Below are 23355 nucleotides of genomic sequence, written 5' to 3' on the forward strand. Positions count from 1 at the left end.
TTTCATTTGAGGAGGAAGGAGAACATACTGGCCCAAAATAAATATTTTCATGTCATCGTAATTCACGCGGTATGTAATACCACTATGATGATGATTTACTAAGAGGCAATAACAAAAAATTTAAGTCGTTGATTACTAAAATTTCCATCAATCTACCATTCACAGCAGAGCCCCATCTCAGGGCTTCTGAGCTTGGTTTGGTTTTCACTGCCTGGAAAGCTCTTCAGGTTTCTCTCCCCTCCAGCACCAACTCAGCCCCCAAGGGGCTGCACAAACATCAGTGTCCTCAGACCCGCCCTCCCTGTATCCGCAATCTACGGTCACCTCTCCCCACCCTTCTTATACTCACAGCCCCCTGTCCTTTTCCTTCACACCACCCATCACAATTCATAAATATGTCATAAATATCTGCATTCATTTCTGCAATGTCTCTCCCCCCTCACACGCCATGAGAGCAGAAACCATGTCTGCCTGATCACCATTAAAGATTCAGCACCTAGTATAGTAGCACATACCAGGCACCCAAACATCTGATGAATGAATAAATGCAGACATTAAAGAACGAAAAAGTCACTTCCCTTTACTTCTAAAAGTATTACAGTAATTTTATTTATTTTTTAAAGGAAGTTTTTATTTTTTTATTATTTTTTTTAGTAATCTCTACACCCAACGTGGGGCTCGAACCCACAATCCTGAGATCGAGAGTCTCATGCTCTTCTGACTGAGCCAGCCAGGCATCCCTACAGTAATTTTAAAAACTGTGACATTTCCGGGGCTCCTGGGTGGCTCAGTCATTAAACGTGTGCCTTTAGCTCGTGTCATGATCCCAGGGTCCTGGGATCGAGCCCCGCATCAGGCTCCCTGCTCAGCGGGAAGCCTGCTTCTCCCTCTCCCACTCCCCCTGCTTGTGTTCCCTCTCTCACCGTGTCTCTCTCTCTGTCAAGTAAGTAAATAAAATCTTTAAAAAAAAAATTGTGACATTTCCATTACAGGTTGGTATTTTGTGCTCTATTAGATAAGCCACCCAACTTCAGGCTCTAAGAACAAACACAAGTTTAAATGTACACTTGATCAGCCAAGAACCATCTATAAACAAATACAAAATCAACACCATTCTTGTACACCAGTGACACCAGTCAGAAATATGACACGCAATTCCCCATGACCATTCGCAATGACCACAAAAACCATAAAGCACCTTGGCACAAATCTAACAGAAGACATAAAAGAGTTTTACATGTAAAATTATAAAATTTCATTGAAGGACATAAAAGACATACATAAATAGAGCAGTTCATCAGTTTGCAGATGGCAAGCCATGAAGCCCCAAAGATGGCAATTCTCCCTGAATACTATCTGAATGCAATGCAACACCAATAACACAAAATTTAAGCACAAAAACAAAAACAAGCCCCATGCTTGGGTAACATGTACAAGTTTACCAGTGGAGAAAGAAAAGAATGCAATGTGTGTGGGATACATCAACAGACACAAATATGGAAAACGTCACTTTTGCAAATTCCAGTAATTTAACTATTATAGGTACGCAATGTTACTTTCAATATTTTGACTATTTCAAATTTTTTCTCTTTTTTTTAAGCTGTACAACAATAAATGCTGTAAGTTCAGAAGAGCAAGAGTCTGGGGGAAATTGACAAAGACGATAACACAACTGGGTTGTGAAAGCTGTGTAACAGGCGGAGAGGGGCTTCCAGGGAGAAGGAAAGATCCAGGAGAATAAATGAGGAAACAAGCATAAGATATATCTGAGAGTGAACCAAGTGTGGCTCACATCAAACAAATATTCTCACAGAAAGTCAGCTAGTAATGGATCTAGAAATGGCACCGTGAAGGAACTATGGCAGTGTGATCGTATAATGGGCCCGCCCAAAGTGGTCCAATGGTCACACAACGGGGACATGTACATATTATATCTCTCTCTGGGATAGTCTGCAGCCACAAATAAAAGGCAATGAGAAGCCTTTCTGCAAAGAAACTTATTTAAAATGTTGTTTAGCCAACACCTACTTCTCCAAGGATACTTTTCACTATACACCATCTACTCACTTTATGGGTGTTTTTTTCAACTTCTTAACTTTTTGATGGAACAACCCACTTTGGAAATTGCTACATTCTACTAACCCAGCCTTTTAGAGAGCTGAGCCAGAAGAGAGGCTTAAGGATTTGCAAATAAAAGGCAACAATCAATCAAACATAACAACAGACTGGATGAATGGATGGGTCACAGAAAATTGAGAAGTAGGCAATGCTTCTGGAGTCCCAAGCCCAGATGATGATTAGGAATGCTACCAGCACAAACACTGAAGTCAAAAGAGGATCAACTATTAGGGAATGGGGAGACAGTGAGACAGTCCCCTAGAAGGAAAACTGAGCAAGAAGTTAAGAGACTACAATCAAGTTCCCAGATCTATCCCCAACTTTATGAGCCTGAGCAGGTCTTAAATATGATGAAGGGGTTACAGCGGTGACCTTTAGGCTCTTTCAACTTTAACATTCTACCATTCCAAAAATTGGGCACTTGGAAGTCAAAATACCAGTACTATCAAGTTCTACCTTTAAAGGTGTGAAATGTATAGAATATAGAATAAAAATAAAAAATTCAAGAATTTGATATATGAACTTAAATATATCAATGAGAGGCTTTTAAGAGATTATGCAATGATAGATGTTGAAGAGATCCAGGAACCCTACAAAGCCATGAAGTTTAACTCTGCCCCCCACACCAACGTCACAGAATACTTGGTACTCTGTTGTTGCACAAGGCCAACACCTGAATCTGACCGAGTGTGGGAGTTCATTTATTTTTATGCATACCTCTCAACACCCTGAAGATTTCGAGGCAAATGAGAACTTTCTCCTAGATGGCTCACCACATTAGAGTAGATCAAAACTGTGGTCAACTTATTAAAACTGTGAGCACAGTGCCTACAAAGCACTAGCCTTGTGCACTGGGTTATAAAAATTTATAAGCCCAGGATTTATAAAAATTAAGCTTTTCTTAAGAGCACTTAAGCTGGGATTCTAAAATGAATAAAATTGTGATGATCCTTTTGAAGTACTTTCAAGGGAAAAAATGATCAGCTAAGAACTGCAAATAGCATTGCAGGGTCTAATAATAAAGAAATTTCAAAGGAAGCAGCTCTCAGGGAGGAGAGAGAAGAGATACTAGAAAATGCACGCAGGGCTGGCAGGGATTTTTTAATCAAGGTCGAAAATTTTTTGGAAAAAAAACGAGTTTTTGTTGTTGTTTGTTTTGGTTGAAGTGTATGAAAAACGCTTTTATGAAACCAGTAGGAAAATGACAGGCACACACACAGTTAACAAAAGCCAATCGTTAACAATCTGTTCCATTGTCTTTTCAATTCCATTTTCGAAGATCTCTTTAAGGATGCTGAATTTTTTTTTTTAACAAGTTTAAAACTGTGTAAGATACAATTTCAAATTGTACTCTCATTTTCACACAGCAAGATGAAGCCATCTGTGCAATTTCCAAGCCTCCCGAGTCCTCGCAAGATCGGTGGGAAAGTCCCTGGAAGGTACAGACCTGGTTTCCTCTTGGCCTCTCAAGCTATCAAGGAAAGCCAGGCACCTGGTATTTTTGGAAGCTCAGAGTTTATCTGATAAGCAAAGTGAGAATGTCAATTTTCACTTTTCCCCAGACTTCAACTTCTAAAACTTCCTGTCTTGGAAGAATATAAATTCTATACCAACCCTCTTCCTCCTCGCCTTGTCCAAAGTCTTACTCCCTAAGCCCCAGCTCTGCAGTGGTGCTCACACCATTTCATTCATATACATCAGACCCTGAACTCCAGCGCGATGCCCAGCAGCATACATACTGCTCTTGGATAGACTGGAGACCAGACGACCAGACAAAGCCCCTGGAAACTCCCAAATGGCCATCTAATTCCTGTAGCTAAGGAAGTGCTGGGTGAGGGTAAGAAAGATCACCAGGCAAGCTGGATCCTCACCTGCAGGCTGAATCTTGTTCACCAAGTCACCCTCATTTGGGGGAGAATGAGGCACCATGGAGAGCCAAGCACAAGGCCCAGAAAAGGAGAAACCGAGAAGCATTTCAACCAACCCACCCAGCTCTGGACTGGCCAAGGACACCCACAGGAACCCTGACTCCAGGTGACAAAGGAAGCAAGTCAGGAGGGAGAGACTGTCAAAGGAGGCTCTCCCTCCAACTCCTTAAAACAACCTCCTTAAGAGTGGCCCAAAGCTTCAAAGAACACTGCACCACGAGGCAACATGTTCTGGAAAGCACACAGTCTTGGGCTTAACCTCTTACCAGAGCCCTGGGTAAATCACTCAGTTCCCTCATCCACAAATATCTCCTACTGAAGGACTGCAGCGAGGATTAAATAAACAAGCCGCAGAAAAAACCCAGGGGGCGCCTGGGTGGCTCAGTCGGTTAAGATTCAGACTCTTGATCTCAGCTCAGGTCTGGATCCCAGAGTCGCGAGTTCGAGGTAGACAGGAACTCCACTGGGTGTGGAGCCTACCTTAAAAAAAAAAAAGAAAAGAAAACAAAGTGCCCAGGCTGAGGCCTGACACAAAGAAAGCACCCAACACTTGACGAACAAAAGCATGAACATCATGTAAATATGAATGATTCATTCTTTGGGGACTCAGCATTTCTTGTCCACAAGGCAAATACGGCTGAAGTCCGTGAACAGCCTTAGCAGGGCTGACTCGCCAGCCAGGCTGACCACAGAACAAGGACAGGATGCTGGCAGGTGGAGAGGGGAGGAAGCGGGAGGCACCAAGGGCCCACCTGGGGCCAGAGCCAGCCACGTGACTCGGCACCTTCTCCCACAGAAGGGCACTTTATACATCCTCAGAATCCAAACAGGATCCCCCACGCTCTCCTCCAGGATGCTGCTTCCTAACATCCCAACCAACCCAACCTTCAGAGGCAGGTGTTCAGAGACTTGACCCCTTCCACGCCACCAGAGGCTGGAGGAAATGAAACCACCGAGGACAAAGCCAGAGCGGGCACTGTGCTCGGCCTCCTCCCACTCTCTCGCTTTTGTTTGTTTTCAGCTTTTGTCTGGGCAGCGAGTGTTGGCGTGGCCTTGGTCACCACAGCTGTCACAGTCATTTTCCTCATTTCCCCAACATCCACTCTGGGCACAGTAGCCTGCCCTGCTGTGTCCTTTGAGGCACAATGGATTCCCTTTATTGCTTTTTAATGCATGGCCTCCCATCAACCATGTGCTTAATAAAATATGGATGGATGAAGAAGGTACTGACAGCAGAGAAGAAATCTACGAAAGGTTATAGGAGCGAGATGCTGTAGGGCATCCTTTATCCTGCTCAGCGGGTAAGCTGGAAGGTGGTCCCTGATAAAGCCCAACAGACCACGTGTCTGCCTCCCTCCAAATATCCAGTGAAGGGGGATATAATGACAAGAGACAAAAGTTACTGCCCCTACACCACAGTCCCTGAAGACCCCAAATGATGTCCTATCATTATTTGAAATAATTAATGTAAGTAACGTAAGTAAAGACAGAACCTTCAGTCTTTACAGTCTTATCTTAGAAACAAAACAAAACAAAAAACCCCAAAAAACCAATATTGACTTTTACATTTGCCCAGGAGCATTCTAGAGAAATCCATAAATAATCAATGATGCCAAGTGTTAAAATCCATTCCACTCCTGCACTCAGCAGTCACTCATGGGTCAAGGGCAGGTGTCTCCTGCCCACGACCACTCTCCATGCCACCCCCAGGATTGGAAACCACTTCCATTCCTTTTTCACACAGACACCTAAGCTCACTTCCCCTGTGGGTACAGGATGAGCCCAGAAATTCCATGGAATATGTGTTCCCATGAGCACAGAAATTTGATGATCTCAGAGGTACTGTAAAGAAAGACCCCTGACACTTCCCTAAGGAAGAATGTCTTCTGTAAAAGGCGACTGCCAGGCCCAAAATGTGCTGGGAAAATCCACAGCCTGCTGCTGCGTATGTTTCCAATTCTGATGTCCCACTTCCTCCTTATAATCACATTCCTTCCCTCTGTATTTCTCTTCTTAAAAGACACTCTGGCATTGGGTCTCCAAAGTGTGCTGTTCTATGAAAGGCTGTAAGATAAAAAGAGCTAAAGTGGATTTCAATAAATATAAAATGCTTAAACACTATGTAAGATCTATTCCATTCCACCCACTTTTAAATGTTTCCAAAAAAGAACTTATTTTTAAATGTTGGCAGCCTAACTTCTTAAAAATAAAGTTGCCTTCACTTAAAGCTTATTCACACAGGCCATCACACAGCATAAAGCTTTTTAGCAAATACACTTTTAAGAGTTGTGATGTCACTAATTGTGCCTTCCAAACCTACCTCAGGGGTTTCTCTCTTCTTTTTTTTTAAGATTTTATTTATTTATTTGACAGAGAAAAAGAGAGAGAGAACACGGCAGGGGAAGGGGCAGAGGGAAAGGGAGAAGCTGCAGGGAGCTCACCATGGGGCTGAATCCCAGGACCCTGGGATCATGACCTGAGCCCAAAACAGATGCTTAACGGACTGAGCCACCCAGGTGCCCCTACAGAGGTTTCTGAAAGGATCAAATATGAAATATTCGGGAAAGTGATAAGAAATTTACAAAAGGCCAATCAAATAGATATTCAAGCTGTCCTTATTCCAGTTTTTTTTAAAGATATCATACCATACAGTGTTTACTTAAAGAGAATATGGACTTTGGAATCAGAGATGGGAGTTCAAATTTCACCTCCAACACTTGCTAGTTACTCACACAAGTAGGGTGTAAGAGGCAAGCTAGTAAACTCCGTAGGCCTCGCTTCAACTGTCAAGTGGATATAATACCCACTTTAGCAAGTTGTGAGGATTCCTAGAGTAACGTATGCAAAACCCATTACACATAGTAAACACTTACTAAATGACAGTGACCATTATTGTTAGGCTATTTAATGAAAATCCAAATATCCAGCTATTAAAAAATAGTAGAAGGGAGGGGGAAGAGGGAAGAATCTCACCCAAAGTGGGGACAAATGCTAAAAAACATGGATCTCACACTCTTAGGATCCCTTCTTCGCCAAACCACTCCTACCCCCTATTCCTTCCCCACTGAGGTCAGAAGCTCCACTTTGCTTTGCATAACTGTGCAGCAACCCGGGAGAGTGAGTCTTTAACACCAGGCCTGACAAAGTGATGATTCATCCCAACCCATGAAGGGGGTGCAGCCAGTAGTCAGCCTCACCACACAATGGGAGACCCATGGGGAGAGCCTTTGGCCAGAGACAAGCTATGTAAGAGAACCCCCACCCCCACCCCCACCCCTGTGTCTCCAGTAGCACTTAACACAGTCTCGGGCTTCCTTGTTGTTAATGTATATTCCGATGAGTAGCTGGGAGGAATCCAACTGTGCTATATTTTACAAAACAATTCACAACATAAATGAAAAGTCCAAAATGGCAACAACAACAATAACGAAGAAGTCTCCCTCTGTTCCCTCTGTTTGCTGCCTGTGGCACCATGTTTTGCCAGGCAGTGTGTTAGTTATAACAACAAACAGCTTGATGATTGGACAACATCCCACTTCAACTTCACAGGATAATGGCTCCTGAGGACAAGTCCCACTGCTTCTCAGGCTGGCCTGAAAATGTGACCGCATCCCCCACGAAGAAAGACAAATCCTCAGCAGCAGCTTATACAGCTCTTTTCCATTACCACTTCGTGGGCAAGAAACATTTTTTCCCCCTGGAGTAAGCTCCTAATTCCCCTTCTAAGGTTAAGAGGCTTTCAGATTTGGTTGTCTTAAATTGAATGTCCAGTGGGGTGGTTTAACCGTGGGTCCTCAGAGTTGTCAAAGAGGAAGCGCTGGGTCATCTGCCACTCCTGCCTGCAGCCAGACTACTATAACTGGATGTCTCCTCAATTATCACCACAGTAATTCTAACCTTCAGTCCGACTTTGGGATCCTTCCACCAGTGTCCCATAGGCACAAACCATGAATGCCTGGAAATGTCAGCCTCCTCCCCAGTTTTGCTTGGAATACCCTATTCAAAAACACTCATCATTCAATCCCCCCTGGCTCCCTCCCCAGGTCAACCTTTCCTCCTGGGTTTCTTGATTCCAATCTAGAAAAGGGTCACTCAACAAATGTCCACCATATTACATTTAACTCTACCTCCCCCTAAAAAAAAAAAAATTCCCATTGACCATAATGGTATGAGTTCTCTTTCTTACTCCAGGTGGCCCACACTGGGGGAGTGAAAGCACAGAAGCAGTGGGTCCTCAACTCAAACCCCGAACACTGGGGTGTGTGGGGTGTGTTTTCTGAGAAAGCCTGCAAAAGGGTTTTCAACTCAGTGTTACACAATCTGATTCATTTATTTAGCAATGTCTAATTTTATAGCGGTTTCCCCTCAAACATTCCTGGAAAATTGTTAAACTATATTACAATGCAGAAAATTATTTTATGTCAAAATCAATTCTATAAAATTTGCCTCCTACCCATTCAAGCCAGTATCCACTAGCTACACACACAGGTCCATGGGCACACACCTACACACAAATACCCTCATCCCTAACAAAAACAAAAACAAACAAACAAAAGTCTTCTTCCACAATAACTAAAATCTGAATTCAGCAAACTAACACTGGGAGCGCCTAGAACTCAAGGAAGTGCACAACTTGTTGTGGCAATAAACGTTCGGCCGGTCTGAACAAAGCATTACAAAGAAGCTCCAGAAACCCACAGGGCCCGTGGGCAAAATGTTGTGTTGGCAATGAATTCTCCAATGCACTCTCATCAACCCCTTCCCAACCCTCTTCCCGGCCCCAGCAATCACCCTTCAGGACTCCGGTTCCTAATCTGGTTTTCATTCCAGCCCCGCTCCCTCCCCTTCTTTCCCAACGACCCTGAATCAATCCCATCCCGGGCAGGAAACGAGACCCAGGGCAGCCCCCTCCGCCGCGGCGGAACAAAGGAGCACAGCGCAGCTGCACGCGCGGGACGCCCCATCGGGTGCTGGACCCCCTTTCTCCCCTGCCGCCGCCGCCGGGGCACGCCGCACCTGAACCCCACTCCCCAGGACGCCCCATTGTTCTCCCTACGCTTTCCTTCCCTGAGGCGGCCACCCCGTGCCGTTCCATAGAACCAGGGGGCCAGGAAACAGCTGTGGGCCAGAGAAAAGGAGGGGGTGTGGGTGAGAGCGACGAAGATCTGGGTTCCACTTTGCCCGCAGATTCAAGGAGGATGGGGCAAAGTAAGAGCAACTTAGTTTACAAGCCTTCTTCTCCCCCACCCGCCTCCGAAGCAACTGCAGAGTCACGACCACCCCCCGCGACCTCCAGCTTGCGCGGGTTCTCGCCGCAGCGCCGCTGCGCCGGGAGGAGCGCGCCGCAGCCCCCGCTGCCCTGTGCCCCGTGGGCTACGGCGGGGCCACGGGCACCTCGGGCACAAAGGCACGAGGCGCCCACTCTACTGCCCCTGGCGGGCCGCGGCCGGAGCGAGCGGGCAGGGCAGGGGAGAGGGGGGAAAGCGCTCGCGCTACCTCGCCGAGCGCCGCTCCGCCTCCTGGTCGTCCCCGCGCTCCCGGACGCGGGCCCACCACGAAGCCGCGGGACTCCAGCGGCGGCTGCTCGACGGAGGCTGCTGGGCGGACGCTGTCCCGTGGCTGCCGGCCCTCTGCGCGCCCCGCGCTCCCACACCGCCTCCACGCGCCGCGGCTGAGCTCTGGTGCGCGCCCGACTGCAGAGTGCTGGGCGCCTGCGGAGAGCTCGGCGGCGGCGGGAGGCGTGCGGCCACTCCCCTCTCCCCCGCAGACGGAGGGGCTGGCCGAGGGGCGGGGGCGGCGACCTCGCCGCCTGGGATTCGCCCCTCCGCGCGCCGGCAGGACCCGGAGCCACCGCCTCCGAGCCGACTCACCTCCGGGCGCCCGGTGCCGGCTGCACAGCGCCCCCCGGTGAGCGCAAGCGGCAGCCTGCGCACCCGAAGGCTAGCCTAGATGCGGCCCGGAACGGAAGAGAGGAAAGAAAGGGGAGGCGTCCTCGCTCAGCACCCACAGAGAGAGCCCGGCCCTTATACCTGTTTTACTCTTGAATTTACTGACATCAAACAAGAAATGTAGTAACTGGCAGGGGAGGACAACTAGGCGGCAGCCTGGGGGCGAATGCCAGCAAAGACTGGGAGTGTTCTCAATTGCTCCTTCTGCCCTAGATAAAAAAGTTCAGCTACCCAAGAACATCAGAAAGGATTAATTTGACCGAAAGAGAAAGGAAGTGTTTTGAGTAGCAAAGTATCCTTGTACTTACAAGGTTTTTAATATCTCACATTATAATAAGTAGAAACTGGCCAATTCTCTACTACAAAAAATACAAGATAGTTTAAAAGGAATTTCAAATACCCATATGTATCTGAAAATAGGATATCAATGGCCACTGGGTAATGATCAATGATGGGGTATTAGTCCGCATATTATTTAAGCATGGTGGAGGGGCCAGAGAGTCAGAACCTCCAGCTTCTCACTCCAGCCTGCCTCTTGCCACTTGGTGGAATTTAGAGCAAGCCACTTGACCCAGGTCCCGGTTTCCTCATCCCAGGGGAGGGCAGGGTGCTCCTCCAACCTTACTCACTGGGTGAGGTGAGGATTACTCGGCTAAGGTGTTCAAAGCAATGTGGGCACAGTAATTATTACTCATGATTCTAACTACTTTATCCTATAATGAAATAAATTGCCATAAATGGGGCCAGGTTTAAATGGACTGACCTATATCTGGAAACTGTCACTAAAATGAGGTGAACCAAAGAATTCATACCATATATAGTAACTCTGTTCCCAGAGGCATAAGAACCACAGGCACTGGGATTTGTCAAATGTCACCAGGAGAGTTTGGAAAGGTGGCAATTGCCCAGACTCTATCTGCTTAGAACTGTATCATCATTGATGACACTATCTGCATCAATTCAGATCCAAAGAAGACATGATAATGGGGTAAGCTGAGGTATATTGAATATCAGGTACTGTTCCATTCTTGTTTAATCCTCACCGAAACCTGAGGTAGGTTTCTTTCTTGTTCTAATTTTATAGACAAGGAAAGCCGAAACCAGAGAGATCTTCCAGCTAATACATGGCAATGGTGATTTGAAGATATGTCCACAAATTCTTTGACACTCCTCCCATTAAAGAGTGGAGTCTGATTGCCTTCCTCTTGAATATGGCTGAACTTAGTGGCTTGATTCTAATGAATAGAACGCAGCAGAAGCGATGCTGTATGACTTCTGATTCTAGGTGGTAAAAGGAGCTACAGCTTTCAAACCTGGCCCTCTCTTGGAGCTCTCACCCTTGGATCATGGCTGCCATGCGATGAGGAAGCTCAGTCTACATGCAAGGTCAGGGCTAGATGTTCCAGCATATAGTGCCAACTGAGAACCCAGCCTACAGCTGGATATGTGAGCTCCTAAGCCTTTGGGATGACCCCAGCCCCAGTCACTGACTGACCACAGTGCATAAGAGACCAGGAGAGAAACCCTAACTGAACCTCATCAGTGCCCAGAATCAGGAGACACAACAATATTGAGAGATTGTCTTTGGAGGGGTCGTTACATAGCAGCAGAGATGAGATTTGAACCCAGGCAGTCTGACTCCACAGTCTCCACCGCAGTCACACTGCTTCGGACCTCGCTAACCTAGCCTGATGCACACCAGTCTTCCCAGTGTGTGGACCTGCTACCGGATGACACATTTAGACTTACTTTTCCATTTTGCCTGTCTGATTTCTGGTTCCAAACAGGTTACTTATAGCAGCTTGGCAATAAGGAAGACTCTGACCTCTCTATCTGGTCCAGCTTTCCAAAAAATAACAAGTTCAAATGGCAGGTTCACAAATACCAAATGTAAACAAATGGTTTGAAAAAGTGGGGGAACTCTATCATCTTTTCATCTTTGAAGAGGGCCAAGTTTTCTTAAAAAGTAGGTTTGGGACAAGTATGTGCTGTTAAGGACTCCTGAGAAAGCTACACTTAGGAAGATTTTGGAGCTCCTGCCCCAAGGAAAAGATAGGGAATTTAGTTATGTGGAAACAATTCTGCCTCTAGAAGGACCTAGCTCTCTCTCCCTGGCTTTCAGCAAATTCAGAAAAGAAAATGTTAGAAACTGTTGAACTCATCCTAATAATCACTGAGAAAATGAACCTAGAAGCTATTAGGAAGCCAAGAGTGTTTCTAGAGCCAAGTTCTGCTCCTCTTTCAAAAACACCATTAACCTAGTTTTCATAAATCTCAAAATCCAAACTCCTGAAGACATACCATGAGGTTTTTAAATACTTTTTACCTTCTTGACCATTCTTTTCAAAGTCAATCAATCAACAAGTTTTGAATTTAAGAGAAGCAAATTACAGTTCTAGTACCTGTCAAGAATGGATAATAAATCCACCAACTACAAAAGCATTTTTTACTTTCCTATCAATCTATTTAAAGGAAGCAGAATATATGAAGAAGCAGAAAGACTATTATTATGATTTTAAGGTGAAAAACATAAATTTTCAAATTACAGGAGTGAAAAGAATATAAGAAGTATACTTTAGGTCAATGAAAACATGCAATGATTTAAATTAAAACAAAAGAAATCCTGCAATCCTTGTGGGAAAATGTAGATATAAAAGCACATTTATGTGTTCCCAGGAAGAGTATTACCACTAAATGTGTAGGGTTTGTTGTTTTTCTTTTATCTTAGGTGTTTTTAACTTGAACCCTTTTTATTTTATTTTATCTCATTTTATTTTATTTTAGCTTACTTTATTTTATTTGACAGAGAGAGCAAGAGAGCACAAGGAGGGCGAGCAATAGAGGGAGAGGGAGAAGCAGGCTCCCCGCCAAACAGGGAGCCTGATGCGGGGCTCGATCCTAGGACCCTCGGATCACGACCTGAGCCAAAGGCAGACACTTCACCGTCTGCGCCACTGAGGTGTCCCTACTTGAGGCTTTAAAAAAAAAAAATTTTTTTTTTAATTCAACTTTGGGGGGAATAAACCACAAAAGGCCCACACGACCTCTTTCTACCTCATTTTGGTGTAGCAAAAGAAATAATGAGCCAGAAGTCATAATTTTATGTGTTCTCACTGGCCCCATCTATAGCTACATTTAGAATTTTAACCAGAAGGCTCACGCTGTCTGTCCAGAGCTATTTCACACAGTCTTTAACGTGCTAAGGGCCTCCAGTTCTAAAATAACTGAAGGGTCTTTGTTTTGGCCATCTTCTCTCTCATCTACCTACCCAAACACTTAGTTGTCACCCGCTTTCCTTATCCTTTGAGACTAAACGCAGTTCTCACCTATTGCTGACCCTCTTCTTGAATTGGATCCTGCCTTCTCCTCCGTGGTAATATCTTGATGCCACATCCTCTCAGTACCTATTAATTTGTTCCAGGTTCTACAATCTTTCTAGTTGTTCTCGTATAAATGTTTGGTCTCTCCAACTACATGGTAGATCTCTAGATCAAAGGAGTAATTCAGTTAGAAAGCACCAGACCCATCACAATAAGAACAATCTTCGAGAGCTTACCCTGTTTTCAAAAGTGTTCTTGGGGAACCTGGCTGGCTCAGCTGGTTGGGAGTCCAAATCTTGGTTTCGGCTCAGGTCGTGATCTCAGGGTCATGATCTCAGGGTCATGGGATCGAGCTACACGTCAGGGTCCTCGCTCAGGTGTAAGTCTGCTGGAGATTCTCTCTCTCCCTCTTCCCCCGCCCCTCCCCCTGCTTTCATTCTCTCTGTCTCTCTCTCTCTCTCAAATAAAATCTTTAAGTCCAGTAAACCCTGAATTAGTATGTCTTACAGAGTTCCATGCAAAAGAAACTTTTTTTATGTATTTAAAGAGTGGTTTGAAAATAAACGCTTTATCGTCTGATCCTGGGGATCAAGCCCCATGTCAGTCTCCCCCCTCAGCAAGGGAGTCTGCTTCTCCGTCTCCCTCTGCTGCTCGGCCTGCTTGCGCGCGCTCTCTCTCTTTGTCAAATAAATATATAAAATCTTAAAAAAAGAAAAGAAATGCTTAATACAGTATTATTTGAAATTCACATTGGGTATTATAAGAAATATTTCTTTGGCATTTTCAGCCTCCAGGACAATAAACACTACTCTTACTCTAAGTATTTAAGAAACTGTAGATAGAAAGTGGCTAGGAGAGTGGATCTTAAAAATTCTCATTTTCAATGAGAATGAAAAAAATAAGATGATTTGAACTACATATGATGATAGATGTTAACTGACCTGTCAACTGGTGATCACTTTGCAATATATACAAATATCAAACTATTACATTGTACACCTCAAACTAACATCGTGTTATGTCAATTATAATCCAATAAAAAATAAAATTAATGAAAAAAATTAAATAGTAGATAAATGCCAACAGGATCTTAAAGGATAAAATGGCTGATAGAATTTCTCCCCGGCAGGAAAATTCGCTAAAGCTTTTTGAAGATAAAAAAAGAAGAATTCAAAGACCTCACAGATAGGGTTCCTTATAGGTACTGGCCTATGGGAAGATCAAAAGCAACTATTCTTTACAAAAGCATAACAATGTAATTGAACACTAAAATCAGGCAGGGAAATTCCAAGTGTAATTTTTTCCTCCACAAAATGCATTTGTCCATAGCTCAGAATACTCTGATCCTTCAAATAAATTATAGACCCATTGCCAGGAAATTTAAATTGCCTGCATTTTCCCCCCGACATTTTACAATTTTGCATTCTGTCATTTTAACTAGTAAAATAATTGTCTTTTTTATTTTCTCTCAAGCTGTAGCATGTTAGTACCATTATGGCAAAAACTTGCTGTAAAACAATAAATCAATCTGAAAAATAGCTAGACTTTTTTCCAATCTTTTTAAAAAAGCATTTTCATTTTTCTAATGATAACTAGGGAACTTGTCATCTCGTTGCTGAGGAGACTCGAGGAGGACTGTAAGGAAAAGTAAATATTATGGCAAAGGAAAAAAAATACTGGCTGTCTATCCCAAATGGAGAGCCATTTAGCAAACATGAAAAGTAAGACTCGGTTTCTGCTGCAGTCCCTAAAACTAAATGTCCATTTATTTGAGTCTAGTGTATACATTCATCACAAGTGTTAGCATAGGATAATGCTGATGGAGAAAGATAATTGCTTAACAAAAAAATGTAATTTATTAACAACCAAGATGACATATAATCCAGGCTAAGATTCTATTGACTAGATAAATCAAAATTTAACTTGGAAAAATGAGCCAAGGCTTGGTAGCAGATTTGCTCATTGCTTCAGCAGCGTTCTCAACCTTAACATCTTCTGTACAAGTTGAGAAGCTCCATGAGGGCAGAAATTTTGTCTCTTTGGTTCACTGTTGTATCCCCAGAGCCTAGGAACATACAAGATATTCAATAAACATTGTTGAACTGGTGAACAAATTTCATATATTATTACTTTAAGTAAATTGAACTGGCCTATCATCTCAGTTATTATTTCCAGATGGATCTTAGAGCAATTTTAAAGACTTTCTCAGCAAGGTAGAACAAAACAGGTCCTATGATGGCTTCACAGTGGTGATCTATTTCAATTCCAACTAAAGCTGGAAAAACTTTTAAGAGAGTAGCAGCAAGGCAGAGTCTACCTTATACAGAGGAAGAAGTGGGCCACATGAGCCAGGGCATTGAAAAGTAACCCAACTTCCAAAGCAAGCAGAACTTCTACTGAAGAGTTGCATAAACTTCTTTCCCATCAGACACACCAAAATGTGGGTATTTCTCCCCCAATCCATACATGTCAATATGACTAAGAGAAGGGAGCAGACGTTTATGTCTTTGACCCCCTGGGACCCTCTTGCCAAGCCTGCCCTCACCTGCCCCAACCCCCATCTCAGCAAGTGGGTGCTTGACAAGTTCTACCCAAATCTTAGATGACCCTGACACAGCTCAGGGTCAAATACTTTCCTCAAATGCCTTCCTCTGGGGCTTTGGGTCTATAAATTGCTTCAAAAGTTCCTACTCTTCTGAAGTCTTCTTAAAACTCATATGAAAACTAGCATCTACTCTGGGAGGGGTCCTGCAGGGTCTAGCACGCTTCTACAAGTCCATAGTTCCATTAAATTGAAAAGCATGTTAAAAACTTTTTGATATTCTTTGTGAATCTTTATCAGCCTAAAGCAGTTATCATCACCCAGATTTAGCTTGGGTATGGGAAAGAGAATCTCTTTATTTCTTAGCAAATGGGCTCTTCCATGCCTAAATGACTTGGTCCCACTGAGTGATTTTGATTGGTGTGTAATTACTCTAGATTATCAGCCATAGAAGAGACTCAACCTTGGGAACTCCCATTCTTGCCTGTGGTCAGGCATCATTACCCCAAGGCCAAAGAGTGAAGTAGATGATATTTGACCTACATTAAGAAGTATTTGAGTGCCTACTCAGTCCTATGCTGGCTCCATCACTAGGATGGGATGGTGAACATGATGGTCAAGGTCTGGAACCTTCCAGGAATGTACAGTCTACCTTCAGGTCTTTGGCACCTTCATCCCATGGATATAACTCCCCTCTCCTTTGTAATGCCCTCCAAGTCCTAAAGGCAATGAGATCCCTCATGCTGCCCTGGACACTGCTAGGCCTCAGCATCTGCTTATCATTCTCTTTCACTACACTGAGACAATCTTGAGGACAGAATCACATCTTATTATTTCCTTATTCCCATGTTTAACATGGTTCCCCAGAATATAGTAGGTATTCAACAAATTCTTGTTTCATGCATGCATGCATGAATTAATGAATACAATTTTTTTTCCAGTATCTTCTTTTGTGGGTCCTGCATAGCTCTCATTGCTCAATTTGAACGATTACCTCTTTCCTCTTATGGTAAACCTCGCGAAATTTAGTATATTATCCTCTTCCACAATAAATAACTATAGATGGTTTTTTAAAAGCTATTTTTTGTTTTTAATCCATATTGGAACTGGTGTCTCCTATACTTCTAGTATACATTTCCACACTTTGGTGCTAAAGGATTCTTATTTCTGTAGAAACAGATACCCCACGCTGACCTCATTCGGCTTATCATGTATGTTCCCCACTGCTTTCCATCTCTACTGCAGAACCAATGCATATGTTTTCCCCAGCCTTCCTGCCCAGGTCAATTCATAAATATTTTTAATCTATGAACTTTTTAAACTCAAAAAGATTTATTGGGCCACTTTAAATACTTACTTCTTGCTTACATGGGCCTGAAAGATCACAATGGCTCAGGATCAATTGCATTTCATTTTTCAGGACTTATTTCACAGCTGAGCACTCCTCAGAGTTATGAACATGAGTCCAGTCCCTGACAAGCCATAGCAAAGGCCAAAAGAATGAGCAAAATTATCCACCCTGGAACCCACATGGGAATAGCAGGGACCAAATAGGCAGCATCTGTTGTGACTTATGTGACTTATTACAGCCTACATGTTACACGAGGCCCCGGATCAATCCCGAAACGGAAGTCTTGTGTTATGGGTCTTTCACCACAGGAAAGCAACATAAACACACATTCAACAATAACACTCCGTAAATCTCTGCCCCAATTATAGAACTTTATCTCATGTGGTGCCAATAAGAAAGACAGATATCTCAAAACAGCAGGAAGAAATTACTGTTTCACGTGCAGAAACATTAAATACCACTGTAGAGAAATCTTTTAACATAAATAAGACGTGGAACTATCTGCCTCAGGATAAATCCAAAATAAGGAAGACTCTCTCCACATAGTGTCTAATAGATTTTTGTATTTTTAAAAAACAGGTGAATGGGAAGAAAATAAATTCTTTCTAAAACTACATCCACAGGCCATACCCAGTGCACCTTGATTATGGATAGAAGAGTAATATGTGACCAAGGACTGTGTGGCAGGTTGGGGGAATGAGAGATTCTTAATCCAGGATCAATAATCCTACTGGGATTTATGTCAATGTGTGTGTGTGTGTGTGTGTGTGTGTTTTGCATGTGAGCGTGTGTGTGCACATGCTTGCTTACAATTGTGGCACATAGGCCTATTTCTCTGGGGGGAGGATTCTACCAGTCCTCAGATTCTCCCAAAAGGCTTTTGACTTCACCGAGGGCTACCAGCCACTGTTGTATAGCAAATATTTCCCAGACTCATAAACAGAGATATGTTACTATCAGGTGAGGTTCAAGATGACTGACCAAAACCCTATCACTGGAGTCAAAGGCAACGGTGCCAGTAGCCGGATGTGCCCACCCAGATGGCAATGAGAATCCTACTAACACAGTCGTCTAAGCACGTTCACCCGCTGACTGAGTTATACACAAGGAAGATTCCATTACCACTGTAAATCTGATAATCTCATCAGTCCAAAAATCAATTAAAATTTGCATACATATTATACGATTATTATTTATATAAGTTACACTTTCAAGATTTAAGCTGTTGCATAAGTATTACCTCTTCTCCAAGGATCACTCACATTCTCCTCAGGTGGAGTGAAATAAGCAGATGTAACAAATAACTATCCAAATATACAGTGGCATGAAAGCAATAATTGTTTCTTTCTTGTGCGAGCACCAGTTTGAGGTTCCTGTTCAGTAGGCTGCGCCCCGCCACGTGGTCATTTAGGATTCACTCCATCTTAAGGCTCTGCTACTCTCTGACTTCTTGTCATCTGCATTCAGCTTATGAGGACTTTGTAAGACTTGAGATCTGAGAGATTCAGAGAAGGTTATAATCTTCTTAAATTGATTTTAAATTACTGGTTTACTGTAAAAGGATATAACTCAGGGAGCAGCCAGATGGAAGAGACACGTGGGATCAAATATGTGGAAAGGGGCACAGAAATTCCATGCTCTCTCCCAGCACCTACCTCCACGTGTGCCCCAAGGTGGAAGCTCCCGCTGTTTATTATTGCTATAATCTGGAGCCCCCCGTCCGGTCAGGACCCAGATGAGAAAACAGAAACTTCTAGAGGTGTTTCAAACAAAGGGATTTTAATTCAGGAATTTGTTATACATGTGATGGAAGAAGCAGAACCCAAGAGTTGAGTAGAGATGGTGAGGCTAACCTAAAGATTAACAAAAGTCAGAAGCCATCGACCCCCTCAGGCTGGAGGAACCCGGGGAGAGGGTGGTGTTATCAGAGCCTGGAAGAAAGAATCCTCACAGAGAAGTTAGAAGGGCAGAGGGAGGCTTCCTGGCAGATGCTGAGACCACGGAGGGAGGGGCCATTTGACAGCAGTTGGAATCATGAAGAAGCAGCCGCTGCCAGAGAAACCACTCCAAACAGAAAGAAAGCAAGAGAAACTCCCAGCTCTCCCCTCCTTGTACTCCTCAACCTTCTACCCATTGCTCCCATTGGCGCAGCCTATGTGGAAGCCAGAAAGCAAAGAAGCTGGAAAAGGTAGTCCTCTATGATGGAGAACAGAGCAGGGGAAATGCCAGAGCCACCGGGCGAATGACCAGCACATTCTTCTTTATGAAGACAGTGCTGAGATGAGTCTGAAGAGAAAAGCCACATGGCTGTGGAGTTCTTCACTGACGGACAGAAGGGAAGGAAGGGAGGTCAAAGGAAGAAAGGGAGGAAAGGAAGAGAAGGTGGCCAAAGACTGGAAGTCAAGAAGAGATAGGAGAGGAGGGTCTCTCTCCAAGTCGGCTAGAGCAATAGCTCATCAGAGGCTCCATTCGTGCCCGCTGTACGGTGCTATCTAGAACAGGCCAACAGGAGAATTACCGTCCTAAAAACCAGGAGAGAACTGAAATCCATACTTTGATGTAACCGAAGTCTGTTTGGACTCAATACATAATGGATTGAAATTAATGTGAATTTAATTCTTTCCTGTCAAAATGGAATTTAAATGTCTTTCAAGAGACTTATAAAGAGATTTCAGAAAGTCAAACCGCGGCAGGTCCTCGTGTTGAGCACAAAGGCAAAAAGAACTGAGAACAAACAAAGCAGCAGAAAAAAATGTGTGTGGGGGGATAGGGTGTGGGAGAAGGGAGCCCGAGGGATTTCTTTAGTAATGTTTGTTTATTGCTGCTTCAAATTAGGGAACTAATTTTGGACTGGAGAATAAATAAAGTAGTTCCTTGAGAAATAGAAGACTCTGGCTAAGAACACCGCACTGCCTGTAGTTAAGTGGGGGAAAAAAGTCTATTTACACTCACACCTGGCTTCTTTATTTTGTGATGTTAATGGGCCTTTTTCTTTAACAGATTTCATGTATTTGAGAGAGAGGGAGAAAGTGGGGGGAGAGAGAGAGAGAGAGAGAGAGAGTTTGTGCGCAAATGGGGGGAGGGGCAGAGGGAGAGAACCTCAAGCAGGCTCCCGGCTGAGCACAGGGCCTGACAGGAGGCTCCATCTCACGATCGATGAGATCCTGACCTGGGCCGAAACCAACAGTCTGACACTCAAACCACCGAGCCACCCAGAGACCCCTTGCATTATTTTTCTTAATGTTTCCTGTTTATCTGCTCATGCAGATAAATAACTGGTACCTCTGTCTTTCCTCACTCAGGTCCTTGTTGAGACCATCTTTTTAGAAGAAACAGGAGAGGCACCCCTGGAACGTGTATCAGTTTTGGGGGGCACCATTCAGTAGCACTTCAAGGCCCAGTACTGGATTCCTGGTCCTGTGGACTCTACTTCATGGACTGGTGTATGTGATTTTTGCCAGATGCACAAAGACGTCTGGGCCCAACAGTATGCTGTGGTTAAGAGCCTAGTGGAAGGCATACATGGAACACTTGACAGGGTTTTGAATGAGGCCGGGTGTCTGGTGTGGCGCAGCACCTCGAAAGCAGGCTAGCTGGAGCACTGGGAAGGGCACACCTCGGCTGTGGGCGTGGAGTTTGCACAAATTCCACCCCACTGTTCACTGGGCCCTGCTCAGCTGCCTAAGAAAGGAAGCAGAGAGCCTGCCGGAAGCTCTGTAGTGTCTCACAAACTAATTTTGCCAGGATGAAGACCTCACCCAGGAATAGTTTTAGTTTTGGCATTTGGTTTTTGAGTCTCTCAAAGAGAGTATTGCTATGGGAAGTTCCCAGTTAATATTCAGCCTCATCAAGTGAGTTTATTAATAGAAAGTAGTTCATGGCAACCATTTCTAAGGTACTGATAAATGCCTCGTGTTAAAACAGCCAATGAGAGACACTGATCTTCTTATATGGATTTTCTTAAAATAGCAGCTTTGGTTTGACCTTTTACGATGTTGAAACCAGCCATTTCTGAAACACATCGCCTTGACCATTCTTGTTGTAGTTTACAGGACACATTTTTTGAACTCATGAACGTATGGGTTCACGCTAGGGAAAAGCGATGTTGGTAGCACAGAGAGCATGAGATGCTTATTCCTACCTTAAGGAGTTTGTGACGATCAGCTAAATCACCAACCTGAGTTATGAGCTCAGTGGTTCTTTTCTCTTCTCCACCCCTAAAGCTTCTTAAAAAGGTAATCATTATACCTACAAGTTCTCAAGTGCCTCCTATAAGCCTGAAGTATTTACTTCATTTAGTCCTCACAGAAACTCTAAGTGAAAGGTAAATTAATCATGCCCATTTTAGAAAAATGGACTCTCAAATTCACAGATATTAAGTAATTTTCCCAAGAGGCACACAATTATGATGCAGTGGGGCTGGGATTCAAATTCTTGATTTTTTTTTTTTGAAAGGTTTAATTTATTCATTTGAGACACAGAGATAGAGCATGAGTAGGGGGGAGAGGGGGAGGGAGAAGCAGGCTCCCCGCTGAGCCAGAAGCCTGATGGGGGGCTCGATCCCAGGACCCTGGGATCATGACCCGAGCCGAAGGCAGACGCCTAACCATCTGAGCCACCCAGGCGCCCCCAAACTCTTGATTTCAAAGCTTGTGCTCTTCACCACTATAGGCAGGACGACCTTCCCCACTTGTGCACAAGGCCTGATACCTAGAAGGAGACCATGCTTGGTTTAATGCTCTGCTGTCAACTGTCTTGAAATTCTTAATGATTCTTAAGTGGTCCTTCATGTTTATTTTGCACTGAGTCCCACAAATCCTGCAACTGGCCCTGAGCATACTACATCTTCTGACATACTAGATGAATACTATATGTAGGAGTTTAAAATTCTTCAACAGTTCCTTCTCTAAAAGGTAGATCCAAATTCCCACTCCCCACTTGACTGTGGACTGGTCTTAATCACTCACTTCTAATGAACAGAAGATGGCAAAAGTGATGGTATGTGCCTTGTGATCAATTTTAAATAAAAGGAATTGTGGCTCCAGCCTTGTCCTTGGGTCACCGGCTCTGGGAAAAGACAGCTGCCATGTCATGAGGACATTTGAGCAGCCCTCGGAGAGGCCCATGTAGTGAGGACTGAGGCCTCCTGTCAGCAGCCATGTGAGTGAGCCATCTTGGGAGCATTCAGACAAGCATTCAGATGTCTACACCCCCTGGCCCAGAGCTCCCCATCAACCTCGTGAGAGAGGCCGTGAGGTAGAGCCATCCAGAGAAGCCACTCCTTGATTCCTGACCCGCAGCAACTGTGTGAGATACATCAGTTGTTTTAAGCTAGGACAACTTTTCATGCAGCAATAAGATAACAAATACACCACGTAATCTTGGAACCCAAGAAAAAAGAGGAAACTTTGATTGAAAGGTGAATACATGCATCAATATTTGGTGCAACGTTCAAATGAATGTTATTGTCTCTCTTGTTTTATTCTAGGGGACATAATAGCCATGTTCTCCAGTGAGTGTCAGAGGCTTCCTTCCACATGATCATTGTGTGAAGGTCTTCCTTTAATTTGGGGACACAGCTTTTGATCATAACTCTTGATACTCTGTCCTGATTTTTAATCCACAGACTACCACACACCTTTTTTCCACAAGGACCACTTCCCTCCTGATGAAGAAGTCTCTTGATCTTGGTGCTCCTAGTCCTGCCACACCTATGCCACATGGCCCGGAGTTGTGAGGGGGTCTGACTGCATTTCTTCCACCTACCTGGCATGGAATGGTACCCCCTGGGCTTGCCCCCCTACAGCTGCCTGGCTTTCCTGCTGCCACCCAACTCTGTGTGGTCCTGCCGAGGGCAGTAAGAAGGGGGTAAGCAGTCCCTACATGCTGCTGGACTGGCTCTGTTCCACACCCTTGTTCTTCAGGATCCAGTCCTGCAGGTTCATGGGAAAGGTAACAATGGCTCACACGTGACAACAGTGGACCCACTTGGAAAATAAATTCAACACCATCTGTGCAATACCATCCAAACATGGCATCATACATGTGAGTTCTAACTCAACAGCCCGGACGTTTAAAGTCTGATGCTGGAAGTCAAGCAATCCAGTGAAGGACTTCCCCCACGTGGCAAAACTTGAAGGGCTTGCCT

General features: G+C 44.2%; 1 protein-coding gene and 1 non-coding gene across 2 annotated transcripts in view; both read right to left on the reverse strand.

Annotated features, from left to right (window-relative positions):
- MYO1B (myosin IB) overlaps positions 1 to 9813 on the reverse strand; it is a 179622-nt gene extending 169809 nt beyond the window's left edge. Inside the window, exon 1 of the mRNA XM_025848374.2 lies at positions 9543 to 9813. The gene's annotated coding sequence lies outside the window, so the exon portion shown is untranslated. The remainder of the gene's footprint in view (positions 1 to 9542) is intronic.
- On the reverse strand, positions 664 to 736 carry TRNAE-CUC (transfer RNA glutamic acid (anticodon CUC)). The gene has a single exon. It is a non-coding gene; the product is annotated as a tRNA-Glu (tRNA).
- Positions 9814 to 23355: the final 13542 nt, after the last annotated feature.

The sequence above is a fragment of the Callorhinus ursinus genome, unplaced genomic scaffold, assembly GCF_003265705.2.
Source record: "Callorhinus ursinus isolate GAN/ISIS: 27379988/994484 unplaced genomic scaffold, GSC_fseal_2.0 scaffold2, whole genome shotgun sequence".
Taxonomy (NCBI): Eukaryota; Metazoa; Chordata; class Mammalia; order Carnivora; family Otariidae; genus Callorhinus; species Callorhinus ursinus.